We start from the raw sequence: 15,044 nt of genomic DNA, 5'->3' as shown, positions 1-15,044 counted from the left end.
GCACAGGGCGGGCTCTCCGGCATCCTCTACGGACTATGAGAAAAGGATTTACCGGTATGTAATTAAAATACTATTTTCTCTTACATCCTATAGGATGCTGGGGTCCAATTTAGTACCATGGGGAGGGGATGTACCAAAGTTCCCAGTATGGGAGGGAGAGTGCTGAGGTACCTGCAGAACTGATTGACCAAACTTTAGGTTCAGGGCAGTGGAACTGGCAGGGGCAGACTCCCTCCACGGATATTTAAAGAGCCCATAGAAGCAATGGGGAAGGAGCCGCCTCACCCCGCAGTCTGGCAACAGGAGGACAGAATTACAGAGGTGAGAGAGCCCGGTGCTGCCCCTCACATGTCATGTATGTGTTTTGTGTGTGTCAGGCTGCTGTGTGTGTCAGGCTGCTCTGTGTGTGTGTGTGTGTCAGGCTGCTGTGTGTGTGTGTCAGGCTGCTGTGTGTGTGTGTCAGGCTGCTGTGTGTGACTTCAGCGGAATTTTGGTGTAATTAATTTCCCATTCCCCCGATGCCTGGTCAGGGATTGGGGGAAATCCAACATGTTGGAAATCCTCCATTCGCCAGTTCCAACCAAAAGATTATCAGTTTTGATAAATTTTGATTTTTAACATGCTGGATTTTGCAGATTCCTGTATGGATCGCCAATTATCGATGTATTCCGATCTGCAGACCACGCTCTGGCTGATGTAATGTAATGTATGGCCCACGCTACAGTTGGAAATTCTAACAGTTTCTGTCTCCAGTCACCCTGTAAATGGTTCTACGGCCCTAATGAGAATAATAGTTTGATCCACTATATGATCTGTGAGCTAGGATTGTAAATCATAACCAGGTGCACTCAGCTATTGCTATATATAATTCTCTTGTTCTCACTGGGCCTGATTCAGGTGTGGTTGGAGTAGCTATTGCAGCTGCTTATATGGAAGCAGCAGCGATAACACTAATATGGCAATGCAGTAGGAAGCGTCACGCCCAGCTGCGACACCATGATACGTGATCCATGGGGTTGCACAAGTGGGCCACCACAGATACATCAAACAGACAAGGCATTCTCTGTGGGCACCCCACAGTGGCAGTGGCACGTCTCCATCGCTGCTCTCTCCCTGCCCCCAAATGGCAGCAAACTGTCAGTCACTAATATCTGCTGTCGATCTGCATTCAACGTTGCCGACCCAATACTGTACACGTACAATGCGAGTCCTGCTCATCAGTACTTTGTGACACGAGCTGCACTACCATTGGGATGTGAATCAGGCCCTCTGAGTATAGAAGTTTGCTACCAGAAAGAAAAAAGGTTGTACAAAGGAAGTTGTTGGTCCTAGAAACACAGTTGTTCCCCTATGTAAAGCCATTGAATTTAGAAGGCTTCTTTATATGGAATTTTAAGGGGTATTTACTATTTATTGAGGGTTTTGCTGTAAATGAAATAAGGAGTACTTGCCGAGAGTTACTGCTTACAGAGATAAGAAAACATAAGATTGTTAATTGGTTGTTTCAAGGTGGAGAGATAAATATGTTACATATGAGTTTACTAATGAAGTTTTCAGTGATGTTGAAACAGTGCAGAAAGTTTTTTTGACTGCCCCCATACAACTAAGAGTCGATTCCCTGACCTTTCCGGCACTGCCGATCCGCGGCCATTGATGATTGGCAATCCATCATGTGATCAGGAAAATGAAACGTTAAAAATGCGTGATTCCCCGATCCCATTAAATATTCTCTATCCCATGACTTGGTTGTTGGGGGATCGAGGCATTGCTCCAATACATCTCAGATGTATGGCGGCCATTAGTTATTCCTGGGTTAGACACCGCTTAGAAAAAAAATCATATTGGGAATATAGGCATGTGGAGATGCTTTATATGTAATGAATGAGAGAAAAGCAACCGGAATACGGAGCACTGCAGGTAGGATTGTAAGTATATGGAGCCCGATTCAGAGCAGATCGTAGATGTGCTAAACTTAGCACATCTACGATCAGAATCTCTGAGATGAGGGGGGACGTTCAGTACAGGGCTAGTCCGCCCCACATGTCAAGCCCTTATCCCCCCCCCCCTTCCCCGCAGAGGTGAGAAAGTATTGTACGGCAGCGATGCTTTCGCACCCGGCGAGTGGCTCCCTGCCTACGCAGCCTAGCTGAGGTGGCAGACGGCTACCCACCATATATTGGGGTGTAGAGGGTGCATGTGATGTCATGTAGCTGCCACGGCCCACCCCAGCAACGGTCTGCGTTGTCCGGACCGCGCCCCCCCAATAGCGTTCTAACGCAGCTGCACTCCCGCTCCGTGAACGCCTCTGTCTGTCAATCAGGCAGAGGCGATCGCACCAGTGAGATGCTTTTTCATCTCACTGTGTGCGCACTACACAAAGGGATTCAGGCTGCGACCACTGCCGTTGCAGCGATTGGGTCTGAATTAGGCCCATGGAAAGAGATTTTTCGAGGAGAACCAATTTATAGGCTGCCTGGGGAAAACAAGAATTTGGATAGGTTATTAGTAGAGAAATCATAGGACCTAATTCAGACTATATCACTGCAGTGGCAGCGATCGCAGTCTGAAGCCCTTTGGGATATGCACACTCGCACCACGGGAGGCCCAGTGAGATGCTAAAAGCATCTGTGGGCTGTGATCACCTCTGACTGATTGACAGGCTGAGGCGGGAGGGGGCATGCCAACGGCTGTTAAAGGGGCACGGTCCGGACAACGCAGGCGGAGGGTGAGCCACAGTGGCTGTGTGACATCACACGCTGCCGCTGCAACCCTGGGCTCGGCGGGCAGCCGCCTGCCAGCGCAGCTAGGCTGCCCAGACAGGAAGCTACTCAGCGGGTGCAAAAGCTTTCTTTTCTGTATCTTCTTTCCTCTGCATCTCCATGCTTTTTCTGGTGTTTTCTTTCTCTTAATAGTTCACATGATACAGTATATCAGAAGACAAGAATAGGGCTCTTAGAGAATATAACAAACTGGTAAAATCACAAGGAGGTATATTTACTAAGGTCCCAAATTAATTTGAATCCATTCTAAGTAGTGATGTGCACCGGACATTTTTCGGGTTTTGTGTTTTGGTTTTGGATTCGGACGCGTTTTGGCAAAACCTCCCTGAAAAATTTTTGTCGGATTCGGGTGTGTTTTGGATTCGTTTTTTTTTTTACAAAAAACCCTCAAAAACAGCTTAAATCATAGAATTTGGGGGTCATTTTGATCTCATAGTATTATTAACCTCAATAACCATAATTTCCACTCATTTTCAGTCTATTCTGAACACCTCACACCTCACAATATTATTTTTAGTCCTAAAATTTGCACCGAGGTCGCTGGATGGCTAAGCTAAGCGACACAAGTGGCCGACACAAACACCTGGCCCATCTAGGAGTGGCACTGCAGTGTCAGGCAGGATGGCACTTCAAAAAAATTGTCCCCAAACAGCACATGATGCAAAGAAAAAAAGAGGAGCACCAAGGTCGCTGTGTGACTAAGCTAAGCGACACAAGTGGCCGACACAAACACCTGGCCCATCTAGGAAAGAAAAATGAAAGAAAAAAGAGGTGCAAGATGGAATTGTCCTTGGGCCCTCCCACCCACCCTTATGTTGTATAAACAGGACATGCACACTTTAACGAACCCATCATTTCAGCGACAGGGTCTGCCACACGACTGTGACTGAAATGACTGGTTGGTTTGGGCCCACACCAAAAAAAGAAGCAATCAATCTCTCCTTGCACAAACTGGCTCTACAGAGGCAAGATGTCCACCTCATCATCATCCTCCGATTCCTTACCCCTTTCACTGTGTACATCCCACTCCTCACAGATTAATTCGTCCCCACTGGAATCCACCATCTCAGGTCCCTGTGTACTTTCTGGAGGCAATTGCTGCTGGTGAATGTCTCCACGGAGGAATTGATTATAATTCAATTTGATGAACATCATCTTCTCCACATTTTCTGGAAGTAACCTCGTACGCCGATTGCTGACAAGGTGAGCGGCTGCACTAATCACTCTTTCGGAGTACACACTGGAGGGAGGGCAACTTAGGTAGAATAAAGCCAGTTTGTGCAAGGGCCTCCAAATTGCCTCTTTTTCCTGCCAGTATACGTACGGACTGTCTGACGTGCTACTTGGATGCGGTCACTCATACAATCCTCCACCATTCTTTCAATGGTGAGAGAATCATATGCAGTGACAGTAGACGACATGTCAGTAATCGTTGGCAGGTCCTTCAGTCCGGACCAGATGTCAGCACTCGCTCCAGACTGCCCTGCATCACCACCAGCGGGTGGGCTCGGAATTCTTAGCCTTTTCCTCGCACCCCCAGTTGCGGGAGAATGTGAAGGAGGAGATGTTGACGGGTCACGTTCTGCTTGACTTGACAATTTTCTCACCAGCAGGTCTTTGAACCTCTGCAGACTTGTGTCTGCCGGAAAGAGAGATACAACGTAAGTTTTAAATCTAGGATCGAGCACGGTGGCCAAAATGTAGTGCTCTGATTTCAACAGATTGACCACCCGTGAATCCTGGTTAAGCGAATTAAGGGCTCCATCCACAAGTCCCACATGCCTAGCGGAATCGCTCTGTTTTAGCTCCTCCTTCAATGTCTCCAGCTTCTTCTGCAAAAGCCTGATGAGGGGAATGACCTGACTCAGGCTGGCAGTGTCTGAACTGACTTCACGTGTGGCAAGTTCAAAGGGTTGCAGAACCTTGCACAACGTTGAAATCATTCTCCACTGCGCTTGAGTCAGGTGCATTCCCCCTCCTTTGCCTATATCGTGGGCAGATGTATAGGCTTGAATGGCCTTTTGCTGCTCCTCCATCCTCTGAAGCATATAGAGGGTTGAATTCCACCTCGTTACCACCTCTTGCTTCAGATGATGGCAGGGCAGGTTCAGGAATGTTTGGTGGTGCTCCAGTCTTCGGCACGCGGTGGCTGAATGCCGAAAGTGGCCCGCAATTCTTCGGGCCACCGACAGAATCTCTTGCACGCCCCTGTCGTTTTTTAAATAATTCTGCACCACCAAATTCAATGTATATGCAAAACATGGGACGTGCTGGAATTTGCCCAGATGTAATGCACGCACAATATTGCTGGCGTTGTCCGATGTCACAAATCCCCAGGAGAGTCCAATTGGGGTAAGCCATTCTGCGATGATGTTCCTCAGTTTCCGTAAGAGGTTGTCAGCTGTGTGCCTCTTCTGGAAAGCGGTGATACAAAGCGTAGCCTGCCTAGGAACGAGTTGGCGTTTGCGAGTTGCTGCTACTGGTGCCGCTGCTGCTGTTCTTGCTGCGGGAGGCAATACATCTACCCAGTGGGCTGTCACAGTCATATAGTCCTGAGTCTGCCCTGCTCCACTTGTCCACATGTCCGTGGTTAAGTGGACATTGGGTACAACTGCATTTTTTAGGACACTGGTGACTCTTTTTCTGAGGTCTGTGTACATTTTCGGTATCGCCTGCCTAGAGAAATGGAACCTAGATGGTATTTGGTACCGGGGACACAGTACCTCAATCAAGTCTCTAGTTGCCTCTGAATTAACGGTGGATACCGGAACCACGTTTCTCACCGCCCAGGCTGCCAAGGCCTGAGTTATCCACTTTGCAGCAGGATGACTGCTGTGATATTTCATCTACCTCGCAAAGGACTGTTGGACAGTCAATTGCTTACTGGAAGAAGTACAAGTGGTCTTCCGACTTCCCCTCTGGGATGACGATCGACTCCCAGCAGCAACAACAGCAGCGCCAGCAGCAGTAGGCGTTACACTCAAGGATGCATCGGAGGAATCCCAGGCAGGAGAGGACTCGTCAGACTTGCCAGTGACATGGCCTGCAGGACTATTGGCTTTCCTGTGTAAGGAGGAAATTGACACTGAGGGAGATGGTGGTGTGGTTTACAGGAGCTTGGTTACAAGAGGAAGGGATTTAGTTGTCAGTGGACTCCTTCCGCTGTCACCCAAAGTTTTTGAACTTGTCACTGACTTCTGATGAATGCGGTCCAGGTGACGTATAAGGGAGGATGTTCCTAGGTGGTTAACGTCCTTACCCCTACTTATTACAGCTTGACACAGGCAACACACAGCTTGACACCTGTTGTCCGCATTTGTGTTGAAATAATTCCACACCGAAGAGGTGATTTTTTTTGTATTTTGACCAGGCATGTCAATGGCCATATTCGTCCCACGGACAACAGGTGTCTCCCCGGGTGCCTGACTTAAACAAACCACCTCACCATCAGAATCCTCCTTGTCAAGTTCCTCCCCAGCGCCAGCAACACCCATATCCTCATCCTGGTGTACTTCAATAGTGACATCTTCAATTTGACTATCAGGAACTGGACTGCAGGTGCTCCTTCCAGCACTTGCAGGGGGCGTGCAAATGGTGGAAGGCGCAAGCTCTTCCCGTCCAGTGTTGGGAAGGTCAGGCATCGCAACCGACACAATTGGACTCTCCTTGGGGATTTGTGATTTAGAAGAACGCACAGTTCTTTGCTGTGCTTTTGCCAGCTTAAGTCTTTTCATTTTTCTAGCGAGAGGATGAGTGCTTCCATCCTCATGTGAATCTGAACCACTAGCCATGAACATAGGCCAGGGCCTCAGCCGTTCCTTGCCACTCCGTGTCGTAAATGGCATATTGGCAAGTTTACGCTTCTCCTCAGACGCTTTCAATTTTGATTTTTGGGTCATTTTACTGAACTTTTGTTTTTTGGATTTTACATGCTCTCTACTATGACATTGGGCATCGGCCTTGGCAGACGACGTTGATGGCATTTCATCGTCTCGGCCATGACTAGTGGCAGCAGCTTCAGCACGAGGTGGAAGTGGATCTTGATCTTTCCCTATTTTAACCTCCACATTTTTGTTCTCCATTTTTTAATGTGTGGAATTATATGCCAGTATCAATAGCAATGGCCTACTACTATATATACTGCGCACAACTGAAATGCACCACAGGTATGGATGGATAGTATACTTGACGACACAGAGGTAGGTACAGCAGTGGCCTACTGTACCGTACTGCTATATATTATATACTGGTGGTCAGCAAACTGTGCAAAAATGAAATGCACCACAGGTATGGATGGATAGTATACTTGACGACACAGAGGTAGGTACAGCAGTGGCCTACTGTACCGTAATGCTATATATTATATACTGGTGGTCAGCAAACTGTGCAAAATTGAAATGCACCACAGGTATGGATGGATAGTATACTTGACGACACAGAGGTAGGTACAGCAGTGGCCTACTGTACCGTAATGCTATATATTATATACTGGTGGTCAGCAAACTGTGCAAAAATTAAATGCACCACAGGTATGGATGGATAGTATACTTGACGACACAGAGGTAGGTAAAGCAGTGGCCTACTGTACCGTAATGCTATATATTATATACTGGTGGTCAGCAAACTGTGCAAAAATGAAATGCACCACAGGTATGGATGGATAGTATACTTGACGACATAGAGGTAGGTATAGCAGTGGCCTACTGTACCGTAATGCTATATATTATATACTGGTGGTCAGCAAACTGTGCAAAAATGAAATGCACCACAGGTATGGATGGATTGTATACTTGACGACACAGAGGTAGGTACAGCAGTGGCCTACTGTACCGTACTGCTATATATTATACACTGGTGGTCAGCAAACTGTGCAAAACTGAAATGCACCACAGGTATGGATGGATAGTATACTTGACGACACAGAGGTAGGTACAGCAGTGGCCTACTATACCGTAATGCTATATATTATATATTGGTGGTCAGCAAACTGTGCAAAAATGACATGCACCATAGGTATGGATGGATAGTATACTTAACGACACAGAGGTAGGTACAGCAGTGGTCTACTGTACCGTAATGCTATATATTATATACTGGTGGTCAGCAAACTGTGCAAAACTGAAATGCACCACAGGTATGGATGGATAGTATACTTGACGACACATAGGTAGGTACAGCAGTGGCCTACTGTACCGTAATGCTATATATTATATACTGGTGGTCAGCAAACTGTGCAAAAATGAAATGCACCACAGGTATGGATGGATAGTATACTTGACGACACAGAGGTAGGTACAGCAGTGGCCTACTGTACCGTAATGCTATATATTATATACTGGTGGTCAGCAAACTGTGCAAAAATAAAATGCACCACAGGTATGGATGGATAGTATACTTGGCGACACAGAGGTAGGTACAGCAGTGGCCTACTGTACCGTAATGCTAAATATTATATACTGGTGGTCAGCAAACTGTGCAAAAATAAAATGCACCACAGGTATGGATGGATAGTATACTTGACGACACAGAGGTAGGTACAGCAGTGGCCTACTGTACCGTACTGCTATATAATATACTGTATACTGGTGGTCAGCAAACTGTGCAAAAATGAAATGCACCACAGGTATGGATGGATAGTATACTTGACGACACAGAGGTAGGTACAGCAGTGGCCTACTGTACCGTACTGCTATATATTATACACTGGTGGTCAGCAAACTGTGCAAAACTGAAATGCACCACAGGTATGGATGGATAGTATACTTGACGACACAGAGGTAGGTACAGCAGTGGCCTACTGTACCGTACTGCTATATATTATATACTGGTGGTCAGCAAACTGTGCAAAACTGAAATGCACCACAGGTATGGATGGATAGTATACTTGATGACACAGAGGTAGGTACAGCAGTGGCCTACTGTACCGTACGGCTATATATATTATATACTGGTGGTCAACAAACTGCAAAACTGAAATGCACCACAGGTATTGATGGATAGTATACGTGACGACACAGAGGTAGGTACAGCAGTGGCCTACTGTACCGTAATGCTATATATTATATACTGGTGGTCAGCAAACTGTGCAAAAATGAAATGCACCACAGGTATGGATGGATAGTATACTTGACACAGAGGTAGGTACAACAGTGGCCTACTGTACCGTAATGCTATATATTATATACTGGTGGTCAGCAAACTGTGAAAAAATGAAATGCACCACAGGTATGGATGGATAGTATACTTGACGACACAGAGGTAGGTACAGCAGTGGCCTACTGTACCGTAATGCTATATATTATATACTGGTGGTCAGCAAACTGTGCAAAAATGAAATGCACCACAGGTATGGATTGATAGTATACTTGACGACACAGAGGTAGGTACAGCAGTGGCCTACTGTACCGTAATGCTATATACTGTATACTGGTGGTCAGCAAACTGTGCAAGAATGAAATGCACCACAGGTATGGATGGATAGTATACTTAACGACACAGAGGTAGGTACAGCAGTGGCCTACTGTACCGTACTGCTATATATTATACACTGGTGGTCAGCAAACTGTGCAAAACTGAAATGCACCACAGGTATGGATGGATAGTATACTTGACGACACAGAGGTAGGTACAGCAGTGGCCTACTGTACCGTACTGCTATATATTATATACTGGTGGTCAGCAAACTGTGAAAAAATGAAATGCACCACAGGTATGGATGGATAGTATACTTGACGACACAGAGGTAGGTACAGCAGTGGCCTACTGTACCGTAATGCTATATATTATATATTGGTGGTCAGCAAACTGTGCAAAAATGAAATGCACCACAGGTATGGATGGATAGTATACTTGACGACACAGAGGTAGGTACAGCAGTGGCCTACTGTACCGTAATGCTATATATTATATACTGGTGGTCAGCAAACTGTGCAAAAATGAAATGCACCACAGGTATGGATGGATAGTATACTTGACGACACATAGGTAGGTACAGCAGTGGCCTACTGTACCGTAATGCTATATATTATATACTGGTGGTCAGCAAACTGTGCAAAAATGAAATGCACCACAGGTATGGATGGATAGTATACCTGACGACACAGAGGTAGGTACAGCAGTGGCCTACTGTACCGTAATGCTAAATATTATATACTGGTGGTCAGCAAACTGTGCAAAAATAAAATGCACCACAGATATGGATGGATAGTATACTTGACGACACAGAGGTAGGTACAGCAGTGGCCTACTGTACCGTACTGCTATATAATATACCGTATACTGGTGGTCAGCAAACTGTGCAAAAATGAAATGCACCACAGGTATGGATGGATAGTATACTTGACGACACAGAGGTAGGTACAGCAGTGGCCTACTGTACCGTACTGCTATATATTATATACTGGTGGTCAGCAAACTGTGCAAAACTGAAATGCACCACAGGTATTGATGGATAGTATACTTGACGACACAGAGGTAGGTACAGCAGTGGCCTACTGTACCGTAATGCTATATATTATATACTGGTGGTCAGCAAACTGTGCAAGAATGAAATGCACCACAGGTATGGATGGATAGTATACTTGACGACACAGAGGTAGGTACAGCAGTGGCCTACTGTACCGTACTGCTATATATTATACACTGGTGGTCAGCAAACTGTGCAAAACTGAAATGCACCACAGGTATGGATGGATAGTATACTTGACGACACAGAGGTAGGTACAGCAGTGGCCTACTGTACCGTACTGCTATATATTATATACTGGTGGTCAGCAAACTGTGAAAAAATGAAATGCACCACAGGTATGGATGGATAGTATACTTGACGACACAGAGGTAGGTACAGCAGTGGCCTACTGTACCGTAATGCTATATATTATACATTGGTGGTCAGCAAACTGTGCAAAAATGAAATGCACCACAGGTATGGATGGATAGTATACTTGACGACACAGAGGTAGGTACAGCAGTGGCCTACTGTACCGTAATGCTATATATTATATACTGGTGGTCAGCAAACTGTGCAAAAATGAAATGCACCACAGGTATGGATGGATAGTATACTTGACGACACATAGGTAGGTACAGCAGTGGCCTACTGTACCGTAATGCTATATATTATATACTGGTGGTCAGCAAACTGTGCAAAAATAAAATGCACCACAGGTATGGATGGATAGTATACTGGACGACACAGAGGTAGGTACAGCAGTGGCCTACTGTACCGTACTGCTATATAATATACCGTATACTGGTGGTCAGCAAACTGTGCAAAAATGAAATGCACCACAGGTATGGATGGATAGTATACTTGACGACACAGAGGTAGGTACAGCAGTGGCCTACTGTACCGTACTGCTATATATTATATACTGGTGGTCAGCAAACTGTGCAAAACTGAAATGCACCACAGGTATGGATGGATAGTATACTTGACGACACAGAGGTAGGTACAGCAGTGGCCTACTGTACCGTACTGCTATATATATTATATACTGGTGGTCAGCAAACTGTGCAAAACTGAAATGAACCACAGGTATTGATGGATAGTATACTTGACGACACAGAGGTAGGTACAGCAGTGGCCTACTGTACCGTACTGCTATATATTATATACTGGTGGTCAGCAAACTGTGCAAAAATGAAATGCACCACAGGTATGGATGGATAGTATACTTGACGACACAGAGGTAGGTACAGCAGTGGCCTACTGTACCGTAATGCTATATATTATATACTGGTGGACAGCAAACTGTGCAAAAATGAAATGCACCACAGGTATGGATGGATAGTATACTTGACGACACATAGGTAGGTACAGCAGTGGCCTACTGTACCGTAATGCTATATATTATATACTGGTGGTCAGCAAACTGTGCAAAAATGAAATGCACCACAGGTATGGATGGATAGTATACTTGACGACACAGAGGTAGGTACAGCAGTGGCCTACTGTACCGTAATGCTAAATATTATATACTGGTGGTCAGCAAACTGTGCAAAAATAAAATGCACCACAGGTATGGATGGATAGTATACTTGACGACACAGAGGTAGGTACAGCAGTGGCCTACTGTACCGTACTGCTATATAATATACTGTATACTGGTGGTCAGCAAACTGTGCAAAAATTAAATGCACCACAGGTATGGATGGATAGTATACTTGACGACACAGAGGTAGGTACAGCAGTGGCCTACTGTACCGTACTGCTATATATTATATACTGGTGGTCAGCAAACTGTGCAAAACTGAAATGCACCACAGGTATGGATGGATAGTATACTTGACGACACAGAGGTAGGTACAGCAGTGGCCTACTGTACCGTACTGCTATATATATTATATACTGGTGGTCAGCAAACTGTGCAAAACTGAAATGAACCACAGGTATTGATGGATAGTATACTTGACGACACAGAGGTAGGTACAGCAGTGGCCTACTGTACCGTACTGCTATATATTATATACTGGTGGTCAGCAAACTGTACAAAAATGAAATGCACCACAGGTATGGATGGATAGTATACTTGACGACACAGAGGTAGGTACAGCAGTGGCCTACTGTACCGTAATGCTATATATTATATATTGGTGGTCAGCAAACTGTGCAAAACTGAAATGCACCACAGGTATGGATGGATAGTATACTTGACGACACAGAGGTAGGTACAGCAGTGGCCTTCTGTACCGTACTCCTATATATTATATACTGGTGGTCAGCAAAATTATGCACTGTACTCCTACTATATACTGTCTACAATGCAGCACAGATATGGAGTGTTTTTCAGGCAGACAACGTATACTGGTGGTCACTGTCAGCAAAACTCTGCACTGTACTCCTGCTATATAATACAGCTGCTCCCCAGTCCCCACAATTAAGCAGTGTGAGCACAGATACAGTATATGCAGCACACTGAGCACAGATAAGGAGCGTTTTTTTCAGGCAGAGAACGGATAAAACTGGTGGTCACTGATCAGCAAAACTCTGCACTGTACTCCTCCTATATTATACAGCTGCTCCCCAGTCCTCCCCACAATTAAGCAATAAAGCACAATCAAGTTCAACAATAAACGGAGAGGACGCCAGCCACGTCCTCTACCTAACATTTCCAATGCACGAGTGAAAATGGCGGCGACGCGCGGCTGCTTATATAGAATCCGAATTTCGCGAGAATCCGACAGCGGGATGATGACGTTCGGGCGCGCTCGGGTTAACCGAGCCATACGGGAGAATCCGAGTATGCCTCTGACCTGTGTAAAATGGGTGAAGTTCGGGTGGGTTCGGTTTCCGAGGAACCGAACCCGCTCATCACTAATTCTAAGTGTGATCTCGGGAATTTACTAAACACAAATCTCAGCAGTGTTGGGGCTATTCGTATTGTTTTTCCAGGCAGAGTTCACAAATACGAATGGATAAACCATTGGTCAAACACGACTGTTATTTTATACAACTCGGTAATTTACTAAGAATTCGTATTCTCAATCACTGCCAACAATAGCCAAACACTGCCGGGAAAGCATAGAATTCGTAAAAAAAAGGAGCTTTCAAATAGAACTGCTTTTTGCTGACGTGTTCAGATAGTCATGCACGGATCAGTGAGATCCGTGCATGCTTCTCTGTGTCAAAGGGTCTGAAATAGTTAAAAATTGAGAAGAAAATTGCGTGGGGTCCCCCCTCCTATGTATAACCAGCCTTGGGCTCTTTGAGCCGGTCCTGGTAGTTTAAATACAGGGGAAAAATTGACTGGGGTCCCCCAGCATTTAGACAACCAGCAACGGGCTCTTGGGCCGGCCCTGGTTCCAAAAATATGGGGGACAAAAGACGTAGGAGTCCCCCATATTTTTAAAACCAGCACCGGCCTCCACTAGCCAGAGAGATAATGCCACAGCCGGGGGACACTTTTATACTGGTCCCAGCGGCCGTGGCATTACCCCCTAACTAGTCACCCCTGGCCGGGGTTCCGTGGAGTTGTAGGGACCCCTTAAATCAAGGGGTCCCCCCTCCAGGCACCCAAGGGCCAGGGGTGAAGCCCGAGGCTGTCCTAAGCACCCCTGGGCGGTGGGTGCTGGGCTGATAGCCTTTTTGTATGTAAAAAATAGAATATTGTTTTGTTGTTGTGGAACTACAAGTCCCAGCAAGCCTCCCCCGCTTTATTACAGAATAAATGGCCAGTAACCTATCAGGCCTCATTTACACTTTGACAATTTAGGGCCTATTAATCATAAACAGCCCTTTTGTGGTGATATGTAAGACTTTTGCGCTCGCCACGTGGCAGGCTCGGTGGCTCGCTGCGCTCACCAGAGGTTCTATTCCCATTCTATGGGTGTCGTGGAAACCAACAAGTGGGAATAGCCCCTGCTAGCCTGCATTCCGCTGTCGGCATTGTCAGTGGTAGGGATTCCGGTGTCGGTTTCCTAACCGCCAGGATCCTGACCGCCAGCATATCAACTACATCCCTTCCAGGGCAGACTGGGAGTTCTCACATTCAGAGCTCTGTGGTTTGTCCTGTAGCTTGTAGTAGATGGTTGAATTCTAAGGTAAGGGCACACAACACCGTTGCTTACTGTTAGCCTCTGTTAGCTGTTTATTGTGGCGGAAACAAGTTTCATCCACCTTTGTGGCATAGTGATATCAAATGTGAGCACTATTTATTGTTAGGGCTGTTAGGTTTATGCTTTAAATGTGAATGATGTATTATGTTAGGCCTAGTTATGGATAGGGAGACATTTATTAAACATAGGTGCTGTTGATTTAACATCAGGGCAGGTTTGGAAGAGGGAGGCCTAGAGAGGTCACTCATGCCTATCCCTTTTTACAATCAAGACCTCTGCATTCCATTGTCCAGACAGCAGGTAATGAGATCTGTAAGTGCTGGTTAGAGATAGCAGGGCTGTGCCAATTGTCCTGATTCTGGTGGGCAGATAGGTTTTTGCAAAATGATTCAATCCACCCACAGGAGCAAACTTATGAAAATGATGTGGTACCTACCTTAGCCACTTCTATATGCTCACACATGGTTTGTGGCTGCAGCAGCAAATACTGTGGGCTTCTATGTACTTGCCTACTTAATAGCCGCACATCCAATCAGGAGATGTCTCCTACACCACTCAGCCATTCACAGATAAGAGACTGCTTATGATTGGCTCCATGGCTATTATTTATTATGAGTTATTTATATAGCGCACACATATTCCGCAGTGCTTTATAGAGAATAATTGGCCATTCACATCAGTACCTGCCCCAGTGGAGCTTACAATCTA

The sequence above is a fragment of the Pseudophryne corroboree genome, chromosome 9 (assembly GCF_028390025.1).
Source record: "Pseudophryne corroboree isolate aPseCor3 chromosome 9, aPseCor3.hap2, whole genome shotgun sequence".
NCBI lineage: Eukaryota > Metazoa > Chordata > Amphibia > Anura > Myobatrachidae > Pseudophryne > Pseudophryne corroboree.
The sequence above is the reverse complement of the archived record's forward strand: the minus strand, read 5'-3'. Positions refer to the sequence as shown.